General features: G+C 43.9%; 1 protein-coding gene across 3 annotated transcripts in view; it reads left to right on the top strand.

The window, feature by feature from the left end:
* Positions 1 to 11,423: 11,423 nt before the first annotated feature.
* LOC119954086 (anion exchange protein 2-like) overlaps positions 11,424 to 18,856 on the top strand; it is a 99,225-nt gene continuing 91,792 nt past the window's right edge. For 2 of the 3 annotated variants that reach the window (XM_038778959.1, XM_038778960.1), the window contains exon 1: positions 11,427 to 11,667. The gene's annotated coding sequence lies outside the window, so the exon portion shown is untranslated. Of the gene's footprint in view, positions 11,668 to 18,856 lie in introns of all 3 variants that reach the window. The other variant, XM_038778958.1, reaches the window with a different exon arrangement.

Raw genomic sequence — 18,856 nt, 5'->3', positions numbered from 1 at the left:
TGGGGGTCGGGAGAATTGGGAGGACGGCGGGGGCGGGATTTACGCCGACCCCCGGCGATCCTCCCACCCGGTCGAGGGGGTGGGTTTGGAGAATCCCACCCCTGTTTTCGGAAATGAAAGGGTGACGCACCACATCACAGAGCGATAAGATATATTTCTGACTGGTGTTCTCTGACCGGTGTTCTCCCTATTCTGTTTTCCCTACTTTCTCCTGTCAAAATTGGTTTAAGTTTACCCCTTTCAGTTTATGAAAGGGCGGCATAGTGGTGCAGTGGTTAGCAGTACTGCTTCACAGCTCCAGGGACCCGGGTTCAATTCCAGCCTCGGGTGACTGTCTGAGTGGAGTTTGGGCATTCTCCCCGTGTCTGCATGGGCTTCCTCCGGGTGCTCCGGATTCCTCCCACAGTCCAAAGGTGTGCAGGTTAGGTGCATTGGCCATGATAAATTAACCCTTAGTGTCCAAAAGGTTAGGTGGGGTTACTGCGTAATGGGAATAATCTGGAGGCATGGGCTTATATAGGGTTCCCTCTCTAACGGCCGGTGTGACTTGATGGGTTGAATGACCTCCTTCTGCATTGTAAATTCTATGATTCTATGTTGTCAGTGCATTTAAATGGCAGGTGCACCTGTGTTGCATTTGTATCTCAAAAGATTGATAATTTTGCTCAGCAGAAAATGGCTGGAAAGCACCAACTTACTTGATAGTTATTTCCATGCTTCTCCGACTCTTAGTTAGCTGTTTAATTGTCTTTTTCCCTCCCAAACTACCCATAAATATAGTTGTGCTCTCAGAAAATTGAAATGGCTGCTTGAAACTGTTCAAAGTGAAGCTCAGATAGACACCAGTGTGATGGAAATGTTGCAGCCTTTACTACATACTATCTGCATATATTTAAATATGTCAACTTGCATTTAAAACATTGTCCGATCAAAATCATGCTTAATCTTGTATAAATCAGTGTGCAGCTTGAGGTGGGATGGTTAGGCACAGTAGTTAGTCGGTACAAAGCTGATATCATCTTTTTTGTGATTTATATAATACTTAAGATGAACTGATCTAACTCTCACATTGAGAATGGAGGTTTGATAGATCATTACATTTAAATGTGTTGGTGAATTAGGGAATTATGCTGGTGCACTCATATATGCCTCTGCTGTCTTGGAAGGTGGCAGAGCAAGAATTAATAGCCCCAGCAGCCTACATCACCAAATGCACATTTACACAAAATGCTATCCAAGACAGGGTTTCAAAGAGAATAAGGGCAGATGCACAACTATGAAGGAGAAGGACTATGAATGATGAGGAGTCACCAGGCTTCTCCCCCCTTTGCATTGGAGCATTTAGACATCTTGATTGACAATAGATGTTGGGTTGAGGTGCTGGTCGAGTCTGTGTGCTCATGTGTTTGCAATGTGATTTGTATGGGCAGAGGTAAGAGTGCTACCGCTGAGTCAAAGCTGAAGGAAAGCTACAAAAAGAATCTTCCAGTTAACCTTGACCATAACTTGGAAACCAATATTCCTCAGTAAACCTCATGGGCGGGATTCTCCGCCCCGCCGCACCAGATTTCTGCCCCAACTGGCTGGTGGGATTCTCCGTTACGCTGGTCGGTCAATGGGGTTTCCCCACGCCGTTGGAAATTCCTGAACGCCGGCATAACGGAGAATCATCCCGGCGGAGAATCCCAGCCCATATCTACGCTGCATCTAGGGGATTAACCACAACATTAAGGTCACTTTTGAAACTATATGGGACTGGGATCTCCGGGGCCCCAGCCGCGTGATTCCCGGCAGCGCACCATTCGCTGGTGGCAGGATTCTGTACTCCCGCTGCTTGTCAATGGGATCTCCCATTGAAGCCACCCCATGGTGCAGCGGAACCCGTGGGCAGGGGTGCGCTGCCAGCGGGAAAATAGAATGCCAACGACCAGAGAATTCCAGCCATGGAAACCTACAAAGGTTATTCAGCACTGTAGCCCGAGGTTGTCTGGATTGGAACCTTCCGCTCCTGATCACGAGCATGTGCTTTCTATATCTTTGAATCTAAAGCTAAATGATCAAACTTTAGTTTCATGAGTGGCAAACAAAACGTTCATATCTATTGAGCTGATGTGTTATAATATTCTTTATATTCCTAGGATTGCCTGCTGGCTGGAGGAATCTAGGGATGTCCCAGTGAAATATCCTGTCCCCAGTGTGAAATTCTACCAGATTGCCTGCTTGGTTTCTGAAGCCTGGACATGCTTAACCGCAACAAATTGTTTCATCATTTGGTGAACGGCTGCCAGGTTCTGATGGTGGATGAACCATCTTTGCTGTATGGAAGGTTGACGTTCATTAAAAGATTTGGATTAAGCGTGAAGTGCAGATATATTTACAGGAAGTCTTCAAAAAGGAAATGCTAATTTAATTCATGTACAGTAAATGATTCAGGCCAAAGGACAATTATTTGTTGCCAAAAATAGAAGTTCAATAAGTTACGAAAATAACAATCTTTATTATTGCCACAAGTAGGCTTACAATTGGGCAGTACGTTAGCATTGTGGATAGCACAATTGCTTCACAGCTCCAGGGTCCCAGGTTCGATTCCGGCTTGGGTCACTGTCTGTGCGGAGTCTGCACATCCTCCCCGTGTGTGCGTGGGTTTCATCCGGGTGCTCCGGTTTCCTCCCACAGTCCAAAGATGTGCAGGTTAGGTGGATTGGCCATGCTAAATTGCCCTTAGCGTCCAAAATTGCCCTTAGTGTTGGGTGGGGTTACTGGGTAATGGGGATAGGTTGGAGGTGTTGACCTCGGGTAGGGTGCTCTTTCCAAGAGCCAGTGCAGACTCGATGGGCCGAGTGACCTCCTTCTGCACTGTAAATTCCATGATAATAATCTATTACCACTGCAATGAAGTTACTGTGAAAATCCCCTAGTCGCCACAGTCCGGCACCTGTTTGGATGCACAGAGGGAGAATTCAGAATGCCCGATTCAGAATTCAGAATGTGGGAGGAAACCGGAGCATCCGGAGGAAACCCGCGCAGGCACAGGGAGAACGTGCAGATTCGGCACAGTCAGTGACCCAAGCAGGAATCGAACCTGGGACCCTGGTGTTGTGAAGCAACAGTTCTAACCACTGCGCTACCGTGCCGCCCATGATCCACTTACTAAATTCTGAACAGTCAGAAGTGTTTGTCCAGTGTTTTATTACCGTATTCTATTGTGCTTAGTAGCTATTCCATGCACTGCTGTTCAACTGGGATGTGAGAGTTATTTCCACAGGTTTCTTTTCTTCATGTTTCCTTTCCCATATTTTCCCCCTTTTCAATTGCCTTCTCTTGCTGTATTAACCTTGCTGTATTATCGTTTCACGAAGGGAAGCAAGCTTCTAGTGTATTTGAATTTGCTTCCACCAAACTATCAGGCAGTGCATAATAACTCAATGCATGATTGCCAGTATTTGATTGTCGAACTAATCAAATTGCATCCAATTCTACTTTCCACCAGCATAAGACCATAAGACATAGGAGCAGAATTAGGTCACTCGGCCAATTGAGTCTTCTCCTCAAATCAATCATGGCTGATATTTTCTCATCCCATTTCTCCTGCCTTCTCCCCATAACTCCTGATTCCATTATTAATGAAGAACCTATCTATCTCTGTCTTAAAGACACTCCGTGATTTGGTCTCCACAGCCTTCTGCGGCAAAGAGTTCCACTGATTCACCACCCTCTGGCTGAAGAAATTCCTCGTCATCTCTGTTTTAAAGGATCATCCCTTTAGTCTGAGATTGTGTCCTCTGGTTCTAGTTTTTCCAACAAGTGGAAACATCCTCTCCACGTCTACTCTATCCAGGCCTCACAGCGTGCTGTAAGTTTCAATAAGGTCCCCCCTCATCCTTCTAAAATCCAATGAGTACAGCCCCAGAGTCCTCAACCGTTCCTCAAACAACAAGCTCTTCTTTCCAGGGATCATTCTTGTGAACCTCCTCTGAACCCTTTCCAAGGCCAGCACATCCTTCCTCGGATATGGGGCCCAAACCTGCTCACAGTACTCCAAATGGGATCTGACTAGAGCCTTATACAGCCTCAGAAGCATATCTCTGCTCTTGTACTCTAGCCCTCTCACCATGAATGCTAACATTTCACTCTATCGGCACGGTAGCACAGTGGGTAGCACTGTTGCTTCACATCGCCAGGATCCCAGGTTCGATTCCCAGCTTGGGTCACTTTGAGCTTGTTTGTGCGGAGTCTGCACGTTCTCACTGTGTCTGCGTGGGTTTCCTCCGGGGTCTCCGGTTTCCTCCCACAAGTCCCGAAAGAAGTGCTGCTAGGTAATTTGAACATTCTGATTTCTCATTCTCTGCACCCGAACAGGCGACTAGGGGCTTTTCAGAATAACTTCATTGCAGTGTTAATGTAAGCCTACTTGTGACAATAAAGATTATCATTTGCCTTCCTAACTGCCGACTGAACCTTTTAATAATAATCTTTATTGTCACAAGTGAACTTACATTAACACTGTAATGAAGTTACTGTGGAAAGCCCCTAGTCGCCACATTCCGGCGCCTGTTTGGGTACACAGAGGGAGAATTCATAATGCCCAAATTACCTAACAGCAGGTATTTCAGGATTTGTGGGAGGAAACCGGAGCAGCTGGAGGAAACCCACACAGATACGGGGAGAACGTGCAGACTCTGCACAGACAATGACCCAAGTGGGAATTGAACCTGGGACTCTGGCGCTGTGAAGCAACCTTGCTTCCCACTGTGCTGCCATGCTGCCCTGCACGTTAACCTTAAGAGAATCGTGAACAAGAACTCCCAAGTCCCTTTGTGCTTCGGATTTCCTCAGCATTTCCCCATTTAGAAAATAGTCTATGCCTCCATTCTTTCTACCAAAGTGCATAACTTCACACTTTTCCACATTGTATTCCATCTGCCAGTTCTTTGCCAACTCTCCAACCTGTCCAAATCCTTCTGCAGACCCCCTGCTTCCTCAATACTACCTGTCCTTCTACATGATGTGGAGATGCCGGCGTTGGACTGGGGTGAGAACAGTAAGAAGTCTTACAACAGCAGGTTAAAGTTCAACAGGTTTGTTTCGAATCACTAACTTTCGGAGTACTACTCCTACCTCAGGTGAATGGGACAGCCTGAGCCACCTGAGGAAGGAGCAGTGTTCCGAAAGCTAGTGATTCAAAACAAACCTGTTGGACTTTAACCTGCTGTTGTAAGACTTTTTACTGTCCTTCTACAGATCTTTGTATCATCTGCAAACTTAGCAACAGTGCCTTCAGTTCCTTCTTCCAGATCATTAATGTATATTGTGAAAAGTTGTGGTCCCAGCACAGACCCCTGAGGCACACCACTAATCACTGGCTGCCATCTTGAAAAATACCCCTTTGTCCCCACTCTCTGCCTTCTGCCAGTCAGCAGATCCTCTATCCATGCCAGGATCTTCCTCTTAACATCATGGGCTCTTAACTTATTTAACAGTCTCCTATAGGGCACCTTGTCAAAGGCCTTCTGGAAGTATAAATCAATCACGTCCACTGGTTTTCCTTTGTCTAACGTCCTTGTTACCTCCCCAAAGAACTCTAACATATTTGTCAGGCATGACCTCTCTTTGACACATCCAGACTCCAGCTGGAGTTATAAACTAATGATGAGGATCAGAACCCTGAATGGTTTCTACCCTCCCAGGTATATTACTTTAAGCTGCTCCAGTAAAGAACTTTGGAATGTAAAAAAATTGTTCATGGGATGTGGACGTCGCTGACTGGGCCAGCCTTTATTGCCCATTCCTGAAGGCATTTAAGAGTCAACCACATTGCTGTGGATCTGGAGTTACATGGAGGCCAGATCTGGAAAGGGCAGCAGCTTTTCTTCCTGAAAAGACATTAGTGAACCAGATGAGTTTTTACAACAATTGACAATGGTTTCAAGGTCATCATTAAACTTTTAATTCCAGATTTTTAAAATTTCTTAACCGAATTTCAAATTGTCATGGCGGGATTTGAACCTGGTCCCCTAGGATTACGAATGCAACGGCAATACCACTGTGTCGCTGCTTCCCCATAGTCTGGTGCCCGTGGCTTAGTGCTCCGCCAATAGTGGCTGTACCAACTAAGACATTTTGAAGCTCTCAGTTTTCGTTACTGATGCGATAATGTTCAATAATTGCTACAACATGTCCTATGTGTCATAACCTCCACGGGGACCATGGGGAATCAATCTTTCCAGGGGACTCGTGGAATACAAGCTCCCAGATAGCGGTCAGAGGCCAACCACCTGGGGCTCATTATGAGCAAGGTACAAAGGTAGGCCCAACTCAGGGCCTAGAGCAGGGGTGGGCAAACTTTTCCGTGCAAGGGCCACATTCAGAAATTCACAATTTTAAAGGGCCACATAGTATATTAAGTAAAATAATTAATATTTAAAATAGCCAAAATAAAAGGTTTTTAAAGAAAAAAAAAGCAATTAATTTTTATTAATTAATATTTTTAAGTAGAAACTTCACATGAAACACATGTTGTGCCGAGCAATGATCATCCTACTCAAGTCAACGTATCCACCCTATACCAGTAACCCAACAGCCCCCCCCCATTAACCTTAAAATTAAAAAGAAATTTTTTAAAATTTTTTTTATTTTTATGACTTGATCTTGGTGGGCCGCATAAAGACCTTTGGCGGGCTGCATGCGGCCCGCGGGCCGTAGTTTGCCCACCCCTGGCCTAGAGTAACAAATCCTCCTAGCTTGGATTGCACTAGGAGTAAGATGCTGCAGTAAGCAAACTATTGTAAATATGCAAATAAATCCTTCTTTGTTTATAATAGCTTTCTTCTGAGTTGTTATACTGCCGATGAGGATTAACCGCAGCACAGGACTCGCCAGTCGACTCGTCTAACTGCCAAAAGTTTGTTTATTGGGAGCAGCACATCATATTGCTTAAAATGCCATTGTTTGGAAAATTGGATGCCTTTGATGCAGGTCTGGAGGATTGGAATCAACATGCAGAATGCAAGTGATACTTCTTCCAGGCGAATGGAATATTGGGGGAAGACCGACAAAACGTTATCCTCCTGACCGCCTGCGGGGACAGACATTTGGATCATCAAAGGTTTGATGCACTCTGCTGCACCGTATTCCAAATCTTTTGATGAACTGATAGCAATGGGCTGGGACCACTGTGACCCCAAGCCGTCTGTGATTATGCACAGATGTGATTAACTTGGCGAGACATTCTGCTGGTGAGTCAGTTACAAACATTTGAACTCATCTGCAGCGTTTAGCTGAGTACTGTGAGTTCAGGCCATCTCTCTCAGAAATGTTGAGGGACCGGCTCCTGTGTGGTATCAATAATGCGGCCACATAGAGGAAACTGTTCGTGGAAATTACATTGGATTTAAAGAGGGCCAATTAACTTTTCCTCTCTTGCAAACATGCGAGAAGGGTGTACAGGAACTGTAAAAGGCCATTGATTATGGTGTGCATAGTTTAGGCCGCCTTCCCTTTTGGATTCCACATCGGTCATGGGAGAGTGCGGGTCCGGCTAGAATTCCTCTGACAGAGCAGCCCCAAGGCAGGTTTATGGCAGAGTTCGGTTGTCGAACACTGCCACAGGCCAGTGGGATACCTTGCCCGGGGATGACGGTGAGAGCCGGCCGCCCTGCTGCCATTGTAGTTGAGGGGCTCGTGAGGGTCAGTGTTGCCCGGTATGGTGCAGGACCCGCCATCCGCGACTACCACCAATGTTATCCCGGACCAGGGCCTTGCACGTGGACACCCCGGATGACGATGACTGTTTGATGCAATTGAACTGTGTCTCAGCTCCGAGGGTCACGCCAATCCGGATGTCTTTGCAGGTTAATGGACACCCAGTGCCGATGGAGGTGGATACTGGGGCTGCCTTCTCTATTGTAGACTTCTGAACGTTTCAACGACTTTGTATGGAGATCATGCCGCTGACTTTGTAGGATACCAGGACAAGGAAACCGTTAAACATCGTGGTGACCGCCGTGATGCTGGTGACATATGGACAGTAGCCAATCCGCCTTCCCTTAGCGGTAGTACATGGTCCTGGTCCCAAGTTACTCGCAAGAGACTGGTTAGGAATCCTTCGATTCGGTTGGCAACAAATCTTCCGTATGGGCTCCGGAAATCAGATGCTGCATTACACAGGCTATTGTAAATATGTAAATAAATCCTTCTTCATTTACGGTAGCTTTGCTCTGAGTTATTATACATTGCATCCACTATCTCTGTAGTTACATCTTTTAAGGTACTAGTGTGGAGGCCATCAGGCCCAGGTCAGATATCAGGGACACCGTCTCCAAAAGAACAATGATGCTATATGGAGGTATTGAAGACAATTTCCAGATATCTGATTGAGAGATGGATATTTCGAAAGAGTATGTTACCTGATTGGTGATCTGTTGAGTGCAGTATCTAATAACCTGCAGAATACACAGGAGACAGATAGCCTGGGGAATGGCTGTTGATGTATTTCTCCAATAGCCTCTTGGGGATTGCACAAATATTTGAGGTACTGACATTGGCAGAAATCTAATTAAAACTTTCTTGACATTTAGGCAGTGATGTCTGTGTATAGGGAAGAAATACCTGGGCTAGATTGTGAAATAACTGGAGCCTGATGAACAATGGGATGAACTGTATATCACCACAACCAATAAAGTGTGAGTTTTTAGCAATGAAACAGAGGACTGGCTGGAAAAGATGGCCAATTACATTGTGTGAGTTCAATATTGGTACATTCAAGCACAGAAAAATAAATAAAGAGAGGGAAAGAAAGATTGGATTAATAGAGCAAGAAAGGAAAGGAAAAACAAGAAGTTGAAAAATTAACATTATGAAAATTTTCTAAAACAAGTTGTAATCTGAAGAAATGTGACACCACACTTATAGCAGTTTGCTTTCTGAGCAAGTGAAGTTAGCTGGGTGTCATTAACAATTATTGTTGTCATGAAAAGGGAACTTATTTATGCTATTAATTGCTAAACATAACTTTTTGTGGTGAGCTTTAGGGACAATTGAACTACAAATGCAGCAACTTCAGGAAACTCATGGAAAGATGCCATTTTTGAAGAGCCATCAGAGAAATAGCACAAATTGACCAGCAATTTGTAGTGATTTGCAACATACTGGTTATCGCTTACTCATTACGAATTGCTGACTGATTTATGCACTACAGTGGTGAGCATCGTACGCACGCCATTGCTTTCTCGGGGATATCTGGCCTGTTCCACAATACTTGACTCTAAGAACCTCTAATACAAAATAAAAACAGAAAGTGCTGGAAATGCGCAGCAGGTCAGGCAGCATCTGTAGAGAGATACAAAGTTAACATTTTAGGTTAAGGATGACCGTCATCTGAACCAGCATCTAGTATCTTGCATCTGTCGCATTTTGCTTTTATCTAAGAGCCTCTTTTGGTTTCTTGCACGTCCTCAACCTTCCCCTCTTCTAAAACAAATATAAAGGACTGGATTCTCCATTTCTGCGGCTAAATGCCGACGCCAGCGTGGGACCCATGGTATTTCACGACCGGCAAATTGGCGTGAACCTCTAACTGATCTCGTACTGGTGAGGGGCGAGCACCGGCTTTGCATGAAAAGCCCGTGGATCGTGCAGAAAACGGCCTGAGAATGGCCGCGCATGCGCACCACTGGTGACCTGCAGCGATCACACCGTACAACATGGCACCGACATTGCGCAAGCCCAACCCGCCATTCCCAACCCCACAGTCCACCCCTGGTCACCCACTGGCCGGTCCCTACCAGTTCCCCCAGCCCTTGCAGAAGCCACCCCAACCAGCAGCACGGATCCCAGCCGTGTGTGGTGGCGCTGGACATAGTTCCTGACCAATGTGTCCACACATGACCTGCGCCGTCGGGAACTTGGCTCATCGGGGACAGAGCATCGCAGATGGGCCGGCCGATGATGCGCCAATGCTGTTGTAACGTTATGCATCACGATAAAGCCAGTTTGGCGAGGGCGGAGCATGGCAGACTGGCGTCAAATCGGCACCGATCCCGATTTCAGTGCGAAAATCCATTATCTGTCTGGTCGCGAAGATGATTTCAGCGTCGGGCAACGGAGAATCCTGCCCAAGGTAAAATACATAAGGTCGCCATAGTCCATGATGACCATAGGCCACTTTCCCCTTTAAGGGAGAGAGCTGACTGGTGGTGATTTAACCTGGGAATCACGACACCTCAGGCGAGGGGTAAGGTTCAGAAGGTGGGGCCTTCATGAATAACCTCAGCTGGTACGGAAATTGAATTCACGCAGTTGGCCTTGCTCTGCATCATAAACCAGCTGTCCAGCCAACTAAACTAAACCAGCCCCCTGTATGGAGGAATGTGGGAACTTAAGAATCTACTGTGCTCTTTATATTTCCTCAAATTCACCTAAAAATGTGGTAAATAGGGGCAGCACGGTGGCACAGTTGTTAGCACTGCTGCATCACAGCGCCAAAGTCTCAGGTTTGATCCCGGCTCTGGGTCACTGTCCGTATGGAGTTTGCACATTCTCCTCGTGTTTGCCGGGGTTTTGCCCCCACAACCAAAAAGATGTGCAGGGTAGGTGGATTGGCCACGCTAAATTGCCTCTTTTAAAAAATGAATTGGGTACTCTTGAATTTATTTTTTAAAAAGTGGTAAATCACAGGAGAATCTCTGTTGATATCAGAAGCTCAGTTCCAGGACATTACACACTTGGGTACTTTGGTATAAAACTTTCATAAGGACTGCACTACCATCATCTTGTTTCATTTAATGCAATAGTCCTTTATCCCTCTACCCAATTCTTCAAATGCTGTTACACTCTGTCCTGATAACCCCAGCTCTTACATGTTAAAGTGTTTGATGCTGGTTCTTATATATTTAAGCCCTCAATCAATATATTCTGGTCTTTAAACATTGTACTTCGCTATCTCAGTATTCTCAGTGCTTATATATTGTTGTATTTTTTTCCTGATATTCCCAGTTTCTGTCCATTAATCATACTCAGTTTTAGGATTCCCAGTCCTCGTGCATTGCAGTATTGTATGCAAAACATGGAGTATAAATGGAACACTTGTGGATGTCCGAGAAATCCTTTCCCTCTGTTTCTCAATGCAATAAGTAAGTGGCGAGCCTCTGGTGTATTTTTCAGTGAAGGATGGGGATTCCCTCTACTATCGTGAGTGAAGACTGAAAAGCTCCCTTTTTTTTAGGAAATAATTTTAAGTGTTTACCAGCTTGCATCATGCAATGACATTGCATCCAGGTTGAGGGGAGAGCTGAGTAAGGGTGGGGCACAGTTGCCAATGGAAAAGCCTGCAGCTCAAGTGTTTAGCGCAGATAATGGCGTTTCTAGGTTACAGCAGGGGCTCAGGCCCTTAATCTGACCCAGTCAGTATATGGGGAGCACTTGGGACACGATGACAATTTGAGATTGTGGATATCACAGTGACTCAGATATTTGGTGGAGGATGCCTGTGGGTTAGTTTTCTACTTTTCCAGGTTATATGCAGAAGGGCGATATCCTCGACGCACCAAAGGTGCTGGGCTCCAAATCGCTACAGGTTCCACAAGTGACACATCTCCTTACCACTGCAGTGTAACCCTGGAGAACTGAACATACTGTTGGATACCAAAAGGGCTACATTTCTTCCAAAAGGTAAGTGTTGCTTTCATAGAATCATAGAATGTAGAGTGCAGAAGGAGGCCATTCGGCCCATCAAGTCTGCACCAGCCCTTGAAAAGAGCATCCTACTAAAGCCCACACCTCCACCCTATCCCCATAACCCCACTTAACATTTTTGGACACTAAGGGCAATTTAGCAGGGCTGATCCCACCTAACCTGCACATCTTTGGACTGTGGGAGGAATCCGGAGCACCTGGAGGAAACCCCCACAGACATAGGGAGAATGTGCAGACTCCGCACAGACAGTGACCCAAGCTGTGAATCGAACCTGGGACCCTGGAGCTGTGAAGCAACTGTGTTAACCATTGTGCTAGCGTGCTGACCATGTGCTACCGTGCTACCCTCTTCCACAAGGGACACATTACACTTTGACTAGGTTGGCTAGATCATTTTCCATCTTTAGCATTTACTGAGTGGTAAAAATAAAGTTATATCAGAAACACACAGAATATGGGGCGGCATGTGGTGCAGTGGTTAGCACTGGGACTGCGGCGTTGAGGACCCAGGTTCGAATCCCAGCCCTGGGTCACTGTCCGTGTGGAGTTTGCACATTTTCCCCATGTCTGCATTGGTTTCAACCCCACAACCCAAAGATGTGCAGGTTAGGTCACGCTAAATTGCCCCTTAATTGGAAAAATAAAATAATTGGGTACTCTAATTAAAAAAAAAGAAACACACAGAATGTGCCCTTCTGAAGACAATGCAAGGTGTAGGTCCACATTTTTGACATTTTGTTTGTTTTCTTTGGGAATGCAAGACACTGCTTAGCTCAAATTCCAAGGGTAGAAACAGGTTGTAAACCAACCCCACTACTTCTGGGAGGAGGCAATTATTGCTTGTTTCTGTTGGCTTGGAATTTAAAGCATCAGACATGTGCCTCCGTAATGCTGGGGCTTCAGTCAAAATCCACCTTGCACAAACGAATGCAGTTTTGGACATGGTCTGAAACAAGCACTAAATGACGTGGATACATCATGAAACCAAGTGGCACAGGTCTGTATACTCGATCACTCTGTAATGGATACCTCTGTGTATCGGACAATCCAATGTATTGGTTAACTCAACACTCTACAGCTCTGCAGACCAGGATAAATGTATGCACTGGATAGTTTTGTGTACTAATGTTCTATTTTCTCAACTGCTTCCTTGTGGGCTTCGGGTTGGATCTTCGAGCTTTGCATGTTGCTCAGGTCCAAGGACTGTTACTTGCATCAGTCAGTTCTGTGGTTTGATCTGTTGTTTGCTTAGGTCTATTAACTCTTTCTGGAGTCACTAATTATTTTGACTTGCATGAAGAAGCGCAGACATAAAAATCATGAAAGATTTAATCCTTTAGTGTTCTCAATAGAAACTTAATGACTGGCCAATTAGTCATTCGAGCAATGTGATAAATAATTTATTAAACAATAATAACATTGGTATATTGATTCTGGTTACGTCCTATTATATCAGTATGGGCGTTTGCCGCTCCAAATGGTTGCAGAAACTTACTACATGTTCTATCTAACGTTTATTGACTGGTTGTGAATGATCCATTTTCTGGGAAACTTTCTTGGATCCTGGATTCCGATCCCTTAGCAGCACAATCTTGTCATTCAGATCGGTACTGTGGATATCTCTGGTTATCACAAAATAGGCTTGTGTTAGTAGAGGTCCCAGATGAAAAACTGTACAATTAACACACTGTATTCTGGTGTGGAAATTATGCAGGCATTAACATGTTTGAAATGAGTGTTTAAGAAATATCTAAAATAGAAATTGTGCCAATGGGAATGCAGTTCAAGTGTGTTGAGTATGTTTGAAATCCAGAATTTGCACTGTTGGAAGTCCTGGTGAAAATGCACGAACGCATAATTGATGCCCACTTGGATGAAATGGTTTCTACCATTGGCTGACTGTTTTCCCTCCCAAGGTTATTGACAGCTGACCCTTTTTCCTCCCAAGTTTATTCACAAAACAAATAAGTGCAATCTGGATGTTAATGAATACAGGTCTTCATAAAAAGAAAGTCTTGCATTTATTTAGTGCCTTTCACAACCTCAGGACTTTGCGGCCAATTTGGTGCTTCATTGAAATCTGATCGCTGTTGTAATTTATGAAACGAAGAAGCCACTTTGCTCACGACAAGCTCCTACAAACAGCCACGTGATAATGATCAGATAAGTTGTTTTCGGTGGGGGCGGCACGGCGGCGCAGTGGTTAGCACTTCTGCCTACGGCACTGAGGACCTGGGTTCGATCCCGGTCCTGGGTCACTGTCGGTGTGGAGTTTGCACATTCCCCCCGTGTCTGCATGGGTTTCACCCCCACAACCCAAAGTTGTGCAGGGTAGGTGAATTGGCCATGCTAAATTGCCCCTTAATTGGAAAAAAATAATTGGGTTCGCTAAATTTATAAAGAAAAACAGGTTTTGGTGTCATTTGGAAGGTGGCGGTCAGTACAACAAGCTTACTGATTATCCAGCAGTATGTCAGTTAGTTATTATAGTATAGGATTCTCCAGCATCCCAGCTGCGTGTTTATCAGCAGTGGGAGGTGGGACACCATTCGCTGTCGGTGGGATTCTCTGTTCCTACCACTGTCAATGAGAATCCCCATTAAAGCCACCCTATGCCACTGGAAAATCAGCGGGCGGGGATGCGCTGCCGGCTGGACCAAAGAATCCCACCGCCAGCAAATGGCTGGAGAATTCAGGCCTACATTGCAGTGAAAGCCTTTTCAGGCGATTGACTCAATCAGTGACTCGGTTATGTTCATATTAGAAGTAATTGAGACTTAAGAAAATACGATCAATGACTCAATACAAATTAGAAGTTGGAGTTTAATGATAAATTAATATTAAAATAATGTTACCTTTTAAAATATATTAATTTTGATAAATACAGGGCCGATGATAAGGAACAAATAATCACTTGAATTTGCTGAACAAAAATGATCAGGAAAGTATCTGGATTATTATATGAAAAAACAAATAATTCACTTAGATTCTTCAAGGTGGGGCCTGTCACACTTTTCATTCTTCCCCACACAGAGCTCCAGTATCACACTGAATGTTGACTCAGCTTGAGACAACTTGAGATTGTGAGTAAGTCTTTCCTTGTCAGTGTCACCCACGCCCACAGGAAAAATAACTTAAACTAATTTAATTTTTATCCTTCGATTTTTCAGTCACTCACTTAGAGGGGAAACATAAGTTGTTAAATTGCCCCAAATCTCCGATTACTAAAAGATTGTTATGAAGTGGAAATATCTGTCCACCTAGCAGTTTCTGTTATGCCATTTTTTTTGTCACAACAATGTGTGCTGGTCAGGGAAGAAGTGGAACGATGGGCTTTTTCTCAATATCCCTTTTATTTGATACCATGAACAGGCGAGCTGCCCACATGTGATGCCACAGGAGATCCTCACTGTGCAGTACTCTGCCTCTTCCAAGGGTGTTCCCCCCGATCCTTGCAAAGTATTGTAATTAGAAGTAATACTACAGTATTGACACTCACTTTGTGCTCTAACCATGACTTTCTATCCTACATGACATAAGAACTTGGAACTGGAGAAGGAAATTCAGTGCCTCGAGCCTGCTCCGCCATTCATACGACCATGGCTGATTTAATCTCAGCCTCAACTGCTCCTTCCTGCCCGCTTCCCATAAGTCTTCACCCACCAATAATTAAAAACGTATCTATCTCCTCCTTAAATTTGTCTAGTGTTTTGGGGTCCACTGTATTCTGGGGTAAAGAATCCCAGAGATACATGACCATTTGAGTGAAGTAATTCCTCCTCATTTCTGTTTTAAATCTGCTATCCCTTAGCCTAAAACTATGGCCTCTTGTTCTAGATTATCCAACAAAGGGAAACATCTGCTCTGCATCCATCCTGTCAATCCCCTTTAGCATCTCATGTACCTCAATTAGACCTCCTCCTATTCTTCTAATCTCCAGAGAGTGCAGGCCTAAACTGCTCAATCTCTTTTCATAAGACAAGTCCTTCATCCCTGGAATCAATCTAGTGAACCGTCTCTGAATTGCCTCTAATGCAGTTACATCCTTCCCCAAGTAAGGGGACTAAAAGTGTGTGCAGTCTACAGATGTGGTCTCACCAATGCCCTAAACAGTTGAAATAGCACCACCCTACTTTTATAATCTAAAAAAAGTCAAAGCAAAGTCCCAGATGATCATAGGTTGCTTTCCCCTTTGATGGGGAGAGCTGACCGGTGGTGAGCATCACCACACCTCAGACAAGGGGAAAATTTGAGTACCAGGACCTTCATGAGTAAACTCAGCTGGTATGGTTTTCTAATCTATTCCATTAACAAAGAATGGCAAAATTCCATTTGCCTTCCTTATTACTTGTTGCACCTGCAAACTAACTTTCTGTGATCCTCTGTGTGACTCCTGTCCTTAACTTCATACTACTTCCACTGTCCCATGATGTCTGGCATGAGGATTCATTACTCCCTGCCAGGTTTGTACAGTTAATAGTTTTATATACAATCTATACTAATAAAAGGCAATTTGACCCATTAAGCCCAAATCTACCACAAATGCTATTCAAACCATTGAATCACCTGCAAGAGGTTCCACAAAGTATCTCCTTGCTACAGAGCATATAAAACTCAATGAATTCCATCCACCTTTCACCTTACATGATTCAACTCTGACCAGTTGCCTTCCTTAATTTGAAGCTTCCACGATCCCAGCTGCTCAGAAATCATTGAGTTCTACATACCATTCAACGATCTCTATCTATACTTTTCCCCTATAACATTCCTAACAAACTCCTGATCAGATATTTTAGGAAACTATTTTTAAAAGGCATTATTCGGTGTCAACTGTTTTTTCTGAAAATCTCTTCCATATATTTAGGGGAGGGTGGTGAAGAAATTAATCTTCGCTTGAGGCTTGGTGATATCTCGTCTCAATCTCTTTTCTCCAATGAAAGCACAGTTAATATTGGAAGCCTGTCTTCTTACCTTAGACTCTTATGACCTGGTATCAACCTGGTTGTTCTTCCCTCTACACTTTACAGGATAACTATGTCCTCTCGAAGTTGAACACCCAAAACGAGCCAGCTCTCTGTGGTCGATTGTGTTCTCTCTAGTCCTCCATATAAGATAACTCGGTGTTCCACGCAGTAATGTTTACTGAGTAGCACGTAAAGATAATGTACAATGCGCAGCAAATCCATGTTGGAAAGTAAAGATGAAACTTGTACATAAGCAGTGATGGAAAGGGAAGATCTGCATATGATTAACTGGCCATTGAAATTATGCAGCCAATGCAAAGTTCCAACCAACAAGATGAACTAAATGGCGGAATATGTATTGATGATAACTGACTTTAAAACATATTGATTTAACCCCATCTAACATACTTTTAAAATAATTATTTCATGTGAAGTGGGCTTTGTTGGCAAGGCCAGCATTAGGAACATAGGAACATAGGAATTAGGAGCAGAAGTAGACAATTCAGCCCCTCGAGCTGCTCTGCCATTCAATCAGATCATGGCTGATCTATTCCTGGTCTCCAATCCACCTCCCTGTCTGTTCCGCATATCCCTTTAACCCGGTTTTAAATCAGGACTATATCTATCTCCTTCTTGAAACCATTTAATGATTCAGACTCCACTGCACTATGGGACAGCGAATTCTACAAATTCAAACCCTCTGCGAGAAGTAGTTCCTCCTCATCTCAGTTTTAAATCTGCCGCCTCTCAACCTATATCTGTGACCTCTTGTTCTAGGTTACCCCACAAGGGGGAACATTTGGTCTATGTTTAATTTGTCAATTCCTTATAGTATTTTATATATCTTGATCAGATCTCCTCTCATTCTTCTAAACTCAAGTGAGTATAAGCCCAAACTGTTCAATCTCTCCTCATAAGTCAACCCTTTCATCCCCAGAATCAATCCTCTGAAATGTCTTTATTGCCACACATCCTTCCTCAAATAAGGAGACCAAAAGTGAACACAATACTCCAGGTGTGGTCTCACCAACACCCTATACAATTTCAACAACAGTTCTCTACATTAAATACCTCTCAATTAAAGTATATTCCTCAGATGAAGAGGAATTATAATAAACGCTAAAATTCAATTTGCCTTTTTGTACTACATGCTGTACCTACATACTGGCTTCCTGTGATTCATGAACAAAGACACCCAGGTCCCTCTGCACAGACACATTTTGAATCTGCTTTACATTAACATAATAATTTGCCTTTCAATTTTTTCAGCCAAAATTGATAACCTCACACTTAACTGTATTAAACTCCATCTGCCAAATTTTGGCCCATTCTCCCAGCCTATCTATATCTGTCTGTAAACTCTTTATTTCCTCTTCACTGCCTGCTTTCCCACCTATCCACAAATGTTGCTATGTTACACTCTGTCCCTGCTTGCAGATTATTTATATAGATTGGAAACAGTTGAGGTCCGAGGACTGGCCCCTGCGGTACCCCGCTAGTTACAGTTCATCAGTCAAAGAAGGATTCATTTATCGTGACCCTCTGATTTCTGTCAGTCAGCCAATCCTCAATTGATTCCAGCAACTTCCCCACAGCAGAGGTCAAGCTAACGGTCTATAGTTTCCTACTTTTTGCCTCTCTCCCTTTTTGAATAGGGGCATCACATTAGCCTGTTTCTAATCCGCTGGGACCTTTTCAGAATCCAGGGAATTTTGAAATTACGCAACTAATGCATCCACTATCGCTGCTGCCACCTCCTTTAATACCCTCGGCTGCAGGCCATCAGGTCCCAGGGACATATCTGTCTTTAATCCTATTAGTTTATTCAATACCTTCTCCCTAGTGATGGTTATTGCACCAAGTTCCTCTGCATTAACTACAGTTTTGGGTATTTTTTTATTGTCCTCTACCATGCAGACAGAGGCAAAATATTGGTTCAGTGCCTCCGCCATCTCTGTGTTCCCCATCGCCAGTATTGTCCTCTAAAGGGCCAACATTTACTTTAGTTATTCTTTTCCTCTTTATATACTTATAGAAGCTTTTGGTATCATGTTTATGTTTTCTGCTAGTTTCCTTTCATCGTTCATCTTAGCTCTTCTGATATTATTTTTAGTAGCCTTTTCTTGAACCTTAAAGTTCTCCCATTCTTCCAACTTACCATTAGCTTTTGCAGTAGATGTTACCTTTATGTCTTCTTTAAC

The sequence above is a fragment of the Scyliorhinus canicula genome, chromosome 19 (assembly GCF_902713615.1).
Source record: "Scyliorhinus canicula chromosome 19, sScyCan1.1, whole genome shotgun sequence".
NCBI lineage: Eukaryota > Metazoa > Chordata > Chondrichthyes > Carcharhiniformes > Scyliorhinidae > Scyliorhinus > Scyliorhinus canicula.
This window is presented reverse-complemented; position numbering and strand designations above follow the sequence as displayed.